The following is a 14,638-nucleotide window of genomic DNA, read 5'->3' as shown; positions in this document are numbered from 1 at the left end:
TGGACACAGCTGGACACAACATTATTTCTATATAAAACTTCTAAAAATGAGAGGACACAGGCGGACACAAGTGGACACAACGTAATTTCTATATAAAACTTATAAAAAATGTTGGCTACAGGTGGACACAGCTGGACACAGTGCTATTTCTATATAAAACTTCTAGAAATGAGGGGATACAGGCGGACAAAAGTGGACACAACGTAATTTCTATATAAAACTTATGAAAACTGCTGGCTACAGACGGACACAGATGGACACAACGTTATTTCTATATAAAACTTCTGAAAATGAGGGGACACAGGCGGACACAAGTGGACACAACGCAATTTCTATATAAAACTTATAAAATTTGCTGGCTACAGGTGGACACAGCTGGACACAGTGCTATTTCTATATAAAACTTCTAGAAATGAGGGGACACAGGCGGACACAAGTGGACACAACGTAATTTCTATATAAAACTTTTAAAAAATGCTGGCTATAGGTGGACACAGCTGGACACAGTGCTATTTCTATATAAAACTTCTAGAAATGAGGGGACACAGGCGGACACAAGGGGACACAACGCAATTTCTATATAAAACTTATAAAATATGCTGGCTACAGGTGGACACAGCTGGACACAGTCCTATTTCTATATAAAACTTATAAAAAAAGAAGTCATTCTGAAAAAAAAGAAATAAGTTTCAGACTTTTTTTAATTCTAATATTCTATGTGCGCATATATTTTCTGAGGAATAGGGCTTTAGTGGTTTAATGTGCATGATCTTTTGTATTCCAATATGTGTATTGATTCTATTCATAGTTTTGTGTATCAATATGCAATGGCTTTATTAAATATAGATCATACAATCAAATTTATGATAATATTTTGACTCTGTACAAAATATTTTTTAACGGTTATCATTCTTATTTGACTGTCTTGAAAAAGATGGCCATCCATCCATCCATTTTTTGGGTACTTGGGGGGGGGGGGGGGGGATTCTCTCTTTTGTTGTTCTGCCTATGAATTAATATTTCCTGTAATATAAATAGTTTATTGTTTCTGTGGAGTTTGGTTAAGTAAGGTCCTCATATGATTATGCACAATTCTTCACTTATTTACTAAATTGTTCGGCGATTTTTAATTCATAGGAAATTAGAGAAATGGTAGGCACGTGTAACCTGTCCCCAAAAGTAGCATTGTGTTTTAGATAAGATTTGTTTTAGAAAAAAATGTATATTAGATACAACAGAAAAAAGGGGGGATCCCCCAACCCTGGTGTCTTATTCCCAGTCTGGGCATATCAGAATGGTCATAGATCTCCGTTGTAGTATAACTTGAAAATACAATGCATCCAAGCAAGTTTGATATAGTATTTTTCCCGAATGCGTTTTGCCTCCATAAGGTAAAGGGGGTAAATCATCAATTTCACTTTAATTCAATTAAGGCTTATTCCTCACAGTTGACATGTATACGCTATTGTTCTGGAATCACTCCTATAGACATTTGTTTAAAGCAATCACATTCTCTCTAGTTTTCTCTAGAACATCTTTAAATATAAATTACGATCTCCAATTCTCAAAATGTCCATTGCATACGCGCGTGTGTTATCCGACACCGCGTGTTATCCGACACCTCATCCGGGACACTTTCCGCGTCACATGATACTTTATTGATATTGAACATTTGAGCAATCCGCAAACAGATGGCCGGACGAATAGAGATTTTAAACTATTCGTCCGGCTAGCCGGATGAATAGACACTCCGTTTAATATGGCATGGTATTGGTTGCAAAAATTCGATATTTCTCATTTAAATGCAATATTTTATATTTAAATGCAATATTTTTTCATTTGAATGTTATATTTTTTCATTCAAATTGTATAATTTTTCATTCAAATGGTATAATTTTCATTCAAATGCAATATGTTTTATTCCATTTTATAAAATGTCATTTGAATGCAATATTTTCTATTCATGCAATTGGTATAATAGTTTTTTTTTTATTTATATGCAATAATGATCAATAATTGCATCATGGGAAAATTTTTGACGCCTTTAGGTCAAATTTGCAACAGCGTTTGTGATTGGATTTTCTCCCCTTTCTTTCTAAACTTGAGTGACCAAGAATTAAAAAAAAACGCGTCAGAATACCGCCCCTCTAACTAAATTTGGTGTTCGTGCGAGTTCGTGCACTGGCAATTAATGCCAATAACGGCCAGGTAGAGCAAAAAATGCGAGTGACCAGTACACAACATGTTCATGGAAAGAAACAGATGCCTGCGTGCATTGCAAAAAAATCTCCAATAAATACCTTTTCTGAAGAAACTCCCCTACAGTCTACTAATTGAAATAAAAAAAATATACATAGCTGCCCCCCCCCCCCCCTTTTCCCCCTTCTAAGTCCAGATACATGTTATCATGACGTTCTTTTGTGCTACATGTATATTATTTTTTACTTTTCTTGATCCTCAGAGACGTTGCAGGAGGGCAAACATGAAAAAAGAATAAAAAGCCTTCCAGGAAGTTATAATTATTTGAACTAAGCCACCTCTTTTTTTGCTACATGAAGAAAAAAAAATCACCTAATTACAACAGCAGAACCAGAGACCCCGTGACAAGTAGAGACATAAGCTAAATATACTCCGGAACTAGTTCTTTAATACAGACACTTCAGGATAAATTGGAACCAGTTACTAACTCATGTTACAATAGTTCTATGACATAGGACTTCACTGTATGAGGCATGCACTTCATATTTAATTCTATCTATAATATGTGCTCTCATGTATTATGCCGTACATCATTTTACATTTAGGTTTCGTTGCTGAGTTTTTTTTATTGTTCTCGTCTCCGAATCCCTTAAATAGACTTTTTTCAAGCCCCACAGTATAGTTCAATAATTACTATATGTCATTGTTTAAATAAGTATACAGAGCATATATCAAAAAATATTTTATCTTCAGGACTTTTAAATGATTTACTTTTCAATACTGCATTGGGAGAGGAGGGGGTATACAAGTTTATTTTGTGATACAGTATATAATATAATTAGGTATCCAACAAATTATATGATTGTACGTTTAGTTATCATCTAGACCCGTACAAAATGTATATAATAAGACACATATAACAGGAGCGGATAGAAAACCTCAGAGTGTCTTAGTGGGGGGGGGGGGGGGGGAGTTCAAATTTAGATATTTGTATAGAGATGTATATATGCGAGTATTGGCAGTACTGGTTATGGTGTGTGTGTGTGAGGGGAGGGTTTCATATCAAAGATCGTTACTATAATTCTATATCATTTAGTTTTTACCATTTCACTCGATTCTTTATCCTTTGATCTCTATTATATTTCTCCTAAACATACGGGACATATTTTCCACTGGACACAAGGCAACCAAAAATCAATTAACTTATTCTGTATATTTCATCATTTCTTCATTATGTTTTCTATAGGTTTGGTCCCGCCCCTTATCTGTTTTTTATTTATATATTTGATAATGCCATTTTTTGGGGAAATATATAGGGGCAAGGCGTTTTTGAATACATATTCATGGGTCGCGTTTTTTGTTTTTTTTTGTTCTTCGGAAGTGAGCCAGAAGAAGTCTATTTCTGTTTTGTTTTTTTTTTGCATTTGGAAGATCTTCTGGCTCTCTTTTATCTCTTCTTTTTTGATAGGCTATTAAGACGGCAGAGGCACATAAAAAACATGGCGTCGTTTAGACTAAAGCTAGGTTCACACTGCCGATCAGATCAACTCGATTAAGCCCGATCAAGACAAATTACGTGATCGGGAGACTGGTCTGAATCAATCGACAAGGATGTTCGGGTAAGTCTACCCTACTCGTCATCGATCTGACTATCTACCCGAGAGTTTTTGACATGTCAAAAACAATCGAGTAAGGACCGAGAAGCAAGTCACTCGAGAAGAGATTGAGAATTCGTCGAGTAGCTACTTTCAACACTATTGGGCTATTCCGTGGTGGTCAGTTTAAATTTATAAATGAAGGATGAGGAAGGGAAGGGAGGACATTATTATTCATTTCAATCTAACGCTAATCATGCCTATTTTTCAGCTCTTACCAGGCAACTATATTCATATATGAAATCATTCTGTCCCCCACCCGAACAAATTGGTGAAGAAAAAATCATATGGTGGTGCGCTTCTTTTTTTTGCTACAGCCCTCTGAAAGTACGCAATTTTGAAGATTTTTCCATTTTTAATCAGTTTTTACCCATTTTTGGGCTACTATCGTGAAAAAAATCACAGTTCCACAATTAAACTTTTTTTCATACTCTCAATAAAGATGAAGGGGACCAATCTGAGTAAATTCAACTCACAAAAACTATAGGTAGGTGTTAATGTAAGAAAGTTTTATCAGACTTTGATGCTTTTTCATGTCAAATTTTCCATATTGACAATTTCGTAAATTTTTGATTTTTCTCTCTTTAAAGAACAAAATGCATATTTTTTCAACTCTCTTGTTATAAATGATTAAAAAAATACATATCTATGAAATTTGAAAAGAAAAAGTTATATGGAATGTTTATGTTTCTGGTAAATTATTTTTGTGTACCCCTCTACCATTTTTCTCAAAATTTCACTAAAAAAGACTAACTTGATTCGTAATAAAATTTGAAAATTTCATTACTCAAAAACTTCTTATTAGAAATACACAATTCTTTCACAGAGTTAAGTTTGATTATATGATAATTATCAAATTCATTGCTATTTTTCACTTATATCACATGTTTTGGAAATAATTCTAGAACGAGATTTCAGTGAGACTGAACGAGACTGAAATGTCAGAAGAATACATCCTTAAGCTGGCATTTGGTTAAATTCCATGATTGGACTTCATTTCTTAGTAAATTATACATGAAAATATCGTCAAAAGAATTATTTAATCCTGAAACTTGCATTTGAAGAACTAGGGAGAGGTCATTGAGAAAACAGGCCACTGGAAACGTCTACTATTACTTGCAGGAAACAGATTACGGTTCGGTTCCTTCCGTACAATATATTATTTGGTACTAACAACTCTCAAAAAAAAAAATGTTGGTACTTGAACTTGCCGGGATCGTTTTTCTCCGCTCGAAACCGCCACCCCATGTCAAGCATAGCCGACATCCAGCATGTGGTGTTCTACGTGACGCTGTAATTGTACTAAGGTAGAAAAATAATGAAAAGTAATATGTATTTTAAATTCAATTTGTTTTGAATTCGTTTAGTCTATTTTACAAATTATATAAAAGTAAATTCAAGGAGTTTGTTTTGAAAGGTGACAAAAAGAGGAAGTAACTCAAATTGTTGTAAACCACTTTCGTACATACACTAGGCCGTTATATTATTTTTCTCGTTTGTATTGTTTTTACATCTATGTTTTGAATTGTCATTTCGGGGCCTTTTATAGCTGACTATGCGGTATGGGCTTTACTCATTGTTAAAGACCGTACGGTAACCTAATTTATGTGTCATTTGGTCTCTTGTGGAGAATTGTCTCATTGGCAATCCAACAAATGGAAGTGGTTAACGACCTTGACTGGCTATACAGTCCTCGCATGCACGGTCGGAATTGGCAATCCGCATACCACATATTCTTTTTATATTTGAAATACACAATTTATTTACGACCTAACGCTAAGGTAATTAGTGTGTTTGACACCAAAGCTGTCAAGTGAAGCCATACATTTAATGGGTCAGTTAATTTGACAGCACACACAGCTATAGTTAAACGGCCCTTCCTGTTCATGGTAGCTAGAATTACGAATTTGCCGCCGTATTTCAAAGGAAAATTACTTATGAAATCAGTCTGATGGCTTAGGAATCATAATGAAAACGGATCATTTTCGGAATTCCTGGGTTATTTAACGACTAGCGGGTATCACGGGTAACCATCAGAATTGTGAAACACCCACAGGATACAGGTCAGTTGACAGATATGCAACAGCCGCCTGACAATTTCTTTAATATTGCGGAAAGAAAGGAGGAAATAAAATATTTTTAGTAGTATGAAATAGTGTTATACTAAAATATTTTATATCATTTAGTGTTATACTACATATACTGCTATAAATATTTTATTTCCCCCATTTTTTCGCTATAATTATGAACATTAACGCCAGGCGAGTGTGAAACGTCTAATACGCATAGATATCTGATAATTGTCTAGGAATATAATATATATTCTTACTTTGAAATAGTTGCATTGCCATTTGATTTTATTATCAATAGTCTTGAGGACCAATTTAAAAGTCGGCTCTACACCTTCAAGTGGTTCCCCTGTACCCTGGATAAATAGATTGTACGTGCGCCTGCGCATTGCGTATTTTAAGTTCATTACAGTAAAAGTTGCAAGAATTTGGTCAACGCAAGTTTGTCCCTTTTCATACTTCATATAAGGGTATAATATTGTATTATATTGACGATTAATCCACTCTATATCTTGAATATAGCACACCTTTATCCAGGCATGATTTAAATATTAAATATTAGTATAGCCATTGGTGTTCTATATGGATGTGTCCGGTGCCTATAAACACAATGCAAACAGAGACATGAGAGATTTGCAGTATAATTTATTTATTTAAGAAAATTGAATCTGATTGAAATTTCAATTGTGTCATTTGTCATTTGGTCATTTATATTAAATCAAGCATCTATGTTAAACTGAATTACTATATTTAATATTTGTAATTTATCGTTGTGTCCATGTGTCCGGACACAAAATGCATGTCAACTATATTTTGCACCGAAACCTTGCCACTAATGTACATATTACAATGATCAATTTAATCATCTTTTATAAATTAGATGTGAGGACATGCATGGATAGTTTTAAAACTCTTTCTTAACTTGGAAAAAGCACCTGGTTTCCTTAAGAACACAACATTTCAGGGGGAGGATGCAGAGCCTCTATATATTTACTCTTCTCCTGGATACTGATTTGTGAACATGTAAACATAAGGCAGCTAATGCACTAATGTAACCTAAAAAGCGAAAATGACAAATGTATAGTTTTATTTACTTTTTAGCTCACCTGTCCCGAAGGGATAAGTGAGCTTATGCCATCACTTGGCGTCCGTCGTCGTCTGTCGTCCGTCGTCTGTCGTCGTCTGTCGTCGTAAACTATTTCAAGAATCTTCTCCTCTGAAACTACTGGGCCAAATACTTTCAAACTTTAACTGAATGTTCCTTAGGGTATCTAATTTATAAATTGTATCCGAAGTTTTGATCTATCAACAAACATGGTCGCCATTGCTAAAAATAGAACATAGGGGTCAAATGCAGTTTTTGGCTTATAACTCAAAAACCAAAGCATTTAGAGCAAATCTGACGTTGGGTAATATTGTTTATCAGGTCACGATCTATCTGCCCTGAAATGTTCAGATGAATCAGACAACCCGTTGTTGGGTTGCTGCCCCTGAATTGGTAATTTTAAGGAAATTTTGCTGTTTTTGGTTATTATCTTGAATATTATTATAGATAGAGATAAACTGTAAACAGGAATAATGTTCAGCAAAGTAATATTTACAAATAAGTCAACATGACGGAAATGGTCAGTTGACCCCTTTAGGAGTTATTGCCCTTTATAGTCAATTTTTAACCATTTTTCGTAAATCTTAGTAATCTTTAACAAAAATCTTCTCCTCTGAAACTACTGGGCCAAATACTTCCAAACTTTAATTGAATGTTCCTTAGGGTATCTAGTTTGTAAATTGTATCCGAAGTTATGATCTATCAACAAACATGGTCGCCATTGCTAAAAATAGAACATAGGGGTCAAATGCAGTTTTTGGCTTAATCTCAAACTCAAAAACCAAAGCATTTAGAGCAAATCTGACATGGGGTAATATTGTTTATCAGGTCAAGATCTATCTGCCCTGAAATTTTCAGATGAATCAGACAACCCGTTGTTGGGTTGCTGCCCCTGAATTGGTAATTTTAAGGAAATTTTGCTGTTTTTGGTTATTATCTTGAATATTATTATAGATAGAGATAAACTGTAAACAGGAATAATGTTCAGCATTTCAGCAAAGTAAGATCTTCAATTAAGTCAATTTGACCAAAATTGTCAATTGACCCCTTAAGGAGTTATTGCTCTTTAAAGACTTTTTTCACAATTTGTTCATCATGTTGACTTACTTTAAAAAATCTTCTCCTTTGAAACTGCTGTATCAATTTCAGTTAAACTTAGGTTAAATGAGTTTCAGAGTATCTAGTATAAATTTTATATTTTATTTCCTTGTATGTCAAGAAACATAGCTCCTATGGCTAAAATAGAACATAGGAGAAAATGATTATTTGTTTTGGCTTTTGAAGAAAATAGGACGATCCAAAAAACATTTAAACAAATTGAAAAGCCAAAATAATCATTGATGAGAGATTTAACCAAAAGAATTAAGGTGAGCGATTCAGGCTCTTGAGAGCCTCTTGTTTCAATTTCTCATTGATGTGTTGTAAATTTTCTGTTAGAAACTCACACGACTCTCTATCTAAACTAGTGTGACAGTAACACAAGACTGTTTTATCTTAATTTTGCATATTTTTTTTCTAGGTGTACAACTGTGCAAGAATTGAACATCAGCTTGAAATGCAATGTGACCTAAAAGACAGTATAATAATGGACAGATGTAAGTAATGATAAAATAGTCAATGATATGGGAAATGTATGAAATTGTAAGAAAAAGTTGACAGGCATATATTGTTTTACACCTGTCCCTCCGTCGGTCAGTTAACTATATATATATAGGTCATAGTACAGCCTTCAGCAATGATCATACTGCATAGTCATATATAAAAAAGGCCCTGAAATTACAATTGTAAAATAATTCCAAACTAATGACCTTAATATTAATATACAAATAAAATAACTAAAAACAAATGTGCAACACAGCAACAAACAACAACCACTGATTGTCCAGGTTCCTGACTTGGGACAGGCACAGAAGATAGCAGGATTAAAATGTTAGTGGGATCCAAGCCCTAATAAAATCATATTTTAGTTAGTCTCCTCAAGAAAATCTAATATAATTAACATCAACCATTGTCAACACTTTTAAATGTTGTACTTAACTTTATATATAAAGAAGATGTGGTATGATTGTCAATGAGACAACTTTCCACAAGAGACCAAATGACACAGAAATTAAAAACTAAAGGTCACTGTACCCTCTTCAACAATGAGCAAAGCCCATACTGCATAGTCAGCTATAAAAGGCCCCAAAATGACAAATGTAAAACAAGAAAACTAACGGCCTAATTTATGTACAAAAAATGAGTAAAAATAATATGTAACACTTCAACAATTGACAACCACTGCATAACAGGCTCCTGACTTGGAACAGGCACATACATTACATTGTACCTTAATATTTTAATTCGCATATTGTATACAATCTATTGTATGTTTTTTTTCTTTTTTTCTTTAAAAAGTTATATGCAAGTGGGGGCATAATCTGTGTCCCATGGACCCAATCATGACATTTATTTATTCAGAGAATTTTGAAAGGAATAAATAATGAATAATTTTTTATATTTTTTTTTCATCTTTTAGAAAAGTCGTCTCCTGAAACAACTGAGACAAATCTACCTAAATTTGGCCACACTCATCATATGGGTATGTATATATAGTTTTAAATGTGTTTGATGACCCTGACAACCTACATGGCATACATGGCTAAAAATAGAAAATAGGAGGAAAATGCAGTGTTTACTTATATCTCTGAAACTAAAGCAAAAGTATAACAGTTGCATTATTTCATGCATCAATTGTAAATGAGAATATCAGGTGAGCGATAAAGGTCCATTGGAGCCTCAACTTTCTATAGCCATTATTGTTATAGCTGGTCAGTGGTCATAAACCTATGAAAATAAGTCAATTATTTAACCTCAGAGCACTACCAACAGATTCTTATCCAGTGTATTTGATCATGTTGATGAATAAATTTTATTACAACTCGTTAACAGGGCAAGATATGAAAATTTATTTTTCTTCTGGTTTTATAATATTAAAGGGGCACTAGCTGTCAAATTCATGGTCACCGATTTGACTCAAATTTTCATATTTTATTTATAACAATGTAAAACATTTATCCAAACTATCAAAAGTGTGAAATAAGCAGTTTACAGAGCAATTAGAGTCAATAATATGCAGTTTCGTTTCGTGTGTATTTTAGTCTAGACTCCATCTAATTAAATATCGAGTTGACCTCAGATGACCATATAAGTGATGTAAACATAACTATACCTAATGGTTAGATATAAATAGATTAAGCCAACACATGCATTTGAATTTTATATGTCTGTTTAATTTTATTTTATAGATTAAAAATATATGTTTCTCGTCGTTTTTACATGTAGAAGAAAGCTTTTTAGTGGATCGAATAAGTCATCAAAGGATTTACCTTTGTTTCACATTCAATGTTGACATTCCTTTCCTTTTAAATAAACAGTACACGTACAAAGCATGCATTGTCCATCTCTTGTTAAGGGGTTAAATTGAAGTTCACATGAATACGGATTTAATGAGGTTGACTAATTCACTTGCAAGTGAATCAGTCATTATCAATATTATTTAGCTTAATTTGACAAAATTGAACCATTTTGGGTGTTTAAAGCAAATTATCATTTCACTATTTCACTTTTATTATTGATTGAACAAAAAAAAATCATATATTTTAAATTTTTATGCATCTCGTAGCTAGTGCCCCTTTAAGAAAAAACAAAGGAAAATGATATTTTGATAAACATTAAACATGTTGTTGTGGTTTTGTGCTCTCTTGAACCATCAGATTATTACTGTACTGCAATAAAAAAAAAAACATTAAAGAATATCAGGGATTTACGGGAACTTGTAGTAATTGAAAACTTGTTCAAATCCCAAACTGCACTTTAACTTTACTTTGTATCAACCATTAAGTGTTGTGAAATGTTTACACAATGCTTGTTAACACCAAACACTGATCAAGTCACTTTCGTCATTCTCATATTATCATGAATATGTTACTTTTTTAATTATTGAAAAAGGATATATATTAGAGATATATTTACAAGCAGGGACATCTGTGTCCCATGGACACATTCTTGTTTTATTTATTACATATTTTAGTGTATTAAAGTAATTATACTGCTTCCACCTTTCAATATTCTAACAAAGCTCTATCTCATTAATGGATAAATAAATGATACTAGTCATGACCTCAACAGATTATTTTTTTCAGGTTCTCTGGTCGTAAGAACCTGTTGGCCACACACATGAAGATTTTCATTGATCCTGCTTTCAGCTAAATATCAGAAAAATTAAGAACAAAGGAAAATATGCTGAAACTGTACAGTCACCGGTCAGGATTATTTCAGAAGTGAAATTATAATACAATTTATTTTACTGGTTAATTCCTTTGATTTGTAATTTTAAACAACACACAGAGGCTTTGCATTATTGTTTTACAAGAGATACACCAAAAGATGCGGTCAACATCTATCATTTTTATCAAAATACGCCCAGGACAAACCATGGATACACTTAACTTGAAATATGGTGCTTTCATACCAAAATTGCCTGGAAGTAAAAGAAATAAAGAACCATTCATGTCAGCAATCAGGGGATAAGATGAAAGAATGCAGAATAAGGTACTGTAATATTCAGTCTTAATAAGAGTCCTGCTTCTCTATATATATATATGCTTTTTGTTATGCCCGTCGTAGCGGAGGGGGCATTAAGTTTTATCCTTGTATGTTTGTACATAAGTTTAGATATAAGAAGAAGTGGTATGACTTCCAATGAGACAACTCTCCATCCAAGTCACAATTTGAAAAAGAAAAACAATTATACTCCTAAGGTCAAAGTACAGTCTTCAACACAGAGCCTTGGATCACACCAAACAGTAAGCTATTATTAATTTAAGGACCCAAAACATTACTATTGTGAAACCAGCTGTCAAACATGAAACCAACGGTCTAATCTATATAAAAAAAGAGAAAAGACAAACACTTATAGTGCATGATTTTCTTACTGTGTTGAAGACCCATTGGTGGACTTCGGTTGTTGTCTGCACTTTGGTCAGGTTGTTGACATATTTCCCCCAATTCCATTCTCAATTTTATGAAGAAGTTATTGAACTTTATTCTTGAAAAAGAGACGGAGGTATCATGTTCACATGGCACATCTGTTTATTTGTTTTAGTTCACTATAAACTTAAGTTTGCTTAACCTAATGTAGTGAAACTTAAACACAATGCTTATTACCACAAAAATCAGATCAAGTACTCATTTGGGTACTGTGTGTCACTTTTACCATTCTTGATTTATGACCCTTTAAAATGTTAAATGCAAGCAGGGGCATAATCTGTGTCCCATGGACCCATTCATCATTTATTTATTCAGAAAACTCTAAAAGGAATAAATAATCCATAATGTTCATCATGTTCATACAGATAAAACATATTGTTTTAAGGATTTTAATCTGTTTATTAAGTCACATATATATGCTAACTCAATATTGCTCCCCTTTTAAATCTCGATCAGTGTTTGTAAAAAGAAAAAAGTAACATAAAAGAATGCAGGTTGCCAGGCACATTCAAATTGGAAAAAGGGAAAAGAACACAACTCTACGCTAAATAATTTTGAAAACTTATTGGCTATACTATCTTTATTTATAAAAATGTCAAAAACATTATGTACATTATGATCATGTTGATTGTGTGAAACGTCCCACAAGGCAATCAAAATGGTCAGGGGGGAAAAGAAGTTTTATTATAAATGTCAAATGGTTATAGTCTTAATTTCAACCTATCAACATAATCAAAATTGTTGATTTCACAGTTAATATTTACTTTCAGCATGTTCAGCAGAATAGAAAGTTTTTGTTATATTTTATTAAATGTTAATTTACTTTGCTCTTATAGGCAGGAGTGAAAGGAAGAGAAAGCTAGGCATCAGTAAAGAAACAGATCAATTTATATTAATATGTAATAATTCCATCTGAATATAACAAACATTGCACATGCTATGAAGATTTATTCACATGTATACTATGATTTGTAGTTATATTTTATTGTATGTATTTGTAATATTAAAAGTACATGTATTTTACTTTAGAACAGTATTTTAATTTTTATATTTTGCTGTGGAGAATATCAAAGAAATTTAGAGAAAACATAATTAAAGATAGTTTCTTCCATGTTTTCTGTGACAAAAAAAATGTGCAAATTAGGAAAATTAAATTAGGCTACATTATTGAATATTTTTGAGTTTGAGTTTTTTTTTCAGTCCTATTTTAAAATTTCATTGGCATTTGAAATAATGAGTTGAAACTAGTTTTTATCAATTATTTTGTTTTCAAGATGTACAACAGTAGAGAAGGTTAAGGTTTTGTGTACAATAGTTTACTATGATGTAATGGTCAAATAAACTTGACACTTTGTACTTTCAAGTGTTCATTTAAGTCAGTGTTTTTTAAACAATTACAAATAAGTTACTGAACATGGAAATCTGATTGTGGAAGCAGAGTATAATGTGTTATGGACACACATATATATATCTCAATCCCATAGAGCATCGCCCTCCTCACCAGCCTCTCAGTAATAGCATATTGACTTTGAAAATTTCCTTTGTTTACACTGAAATATTTGTGATAAGTCCAGTTTAAGGAGAACCACTAAAAGTAGGTCAGGGATAATTTATATGCAGTTGAATAAGCTTTTGGACAATGCATGTGCTTAGGGATTTTAATAATCCTGAACGCTAAATCATGGTTTTATAACTTATAATCTTTTGCAGTTTTCTGTTTATATGTTAAAGTTTATGCTTAGGCCAGTTTAATATCGACCACTTATAAATAGGATTTAGAGGATGCATAGGCCCCCCTTTTTGTGGGACAAATTTGGTTGATATTATATTTAGGGAATTACTGAAGCATGACAAAAGGGATGCAGTATAGAGTAACCTTTTTATTTCTAAGAAATTACTTATTTTTTTAAAAGAAATGAAAAGTATGGTTATAAACATATTTTTTATGAATTAAAATTTTAACAAATGTTGGAAACAAATTTATGTAAAAACTATTTTTAATGTATCAAAATTATGTGTTGTAAAATCTGAATGATTTTTTTTTTCTGGATTTTCCCCAATATGTTTAAAAAACCAAAATGCATAATTTTTTCTTGTAGATTTTATTTCGGGATTTTTCCCGAAATGGGTAAAAAACATCTATGTAACAAGTGTGTGTCTGATATTAGATTTATATTTTCGGGATTTTTCCCGAAATGTGAAAAGAAATTATTAGTCATGAGGTCTAGCATATACATTTGAATTTTCGGGATAAATCCCGAAATATTTGAAGACATCTGTGTTATACATGTTGTACTTAGTTTATTTTTGTCGGGATATTTCCCGAAATGCGTTTCAGATCTGTTTGTTAAAATGCTCTGCCAACATATATGTTATAAATAATAATGTTGAGAATGATTTCGGGACATTTCCCGAATAATTTGTTGTCATACTACAAAAATTTTGAAACTTTCATATATTTTGGGAAATTTCCCAAACAATAAATGTAAATTTTATCAATTATAAGAATAAAAACATGGAATGTTGTAAAAAATGTGTGTTTCTTTATGAAATCTTCATTCAATTTATGGTAAACATTG

General features: G+C 32.4%; 1 long non-coding RNA gene across 1 annotated transcript in view; it reads left to right on the top strand.

Moving 5' to 3' along the window:
• The window catches only part of LOC143044274 (uncharacterized), a 36,472-nt gene extending 22,080 nt beyond the window's left edge, over positions 1-14,392 (top strand). Inside the window, exons 2-5 of the long non-coding RNA XR_012968614.1 lie at positions 8,548-8,623; positions 9,547-9,609; positions 11,213-11,621; positions 12,896-14,392. This is a non-coding gene — a long non-coding RNA (uncharacterized LOC143044274). The remainder of the gene's footprint in view (positions 1-8,547; positions 8,624-9,546; positions 9,610-11,212; positions 11,622-12,895) is intronic.
• Positions 14,393-14,638: the final 246 nt, after the last annotated feature.

This window comes from Mytilus galloprovincialis, chromosome 9 (assembly GCF_965363235.1).
Source record: "Mytilus galloprovincialis chromosome 9, xbMytGall1.hap1.1, whole genome shotgun sequence".
Taxonomy (NCBI): Eukaryota; Metazoa; Mollusca; class Bivalvia; order Mytilida; family Mytilidae; genus Mytilus; species Mytilus galloprovincialis.
This window is presented reverse-complemented; position numbering and strand designations above follow the sequence as displayed.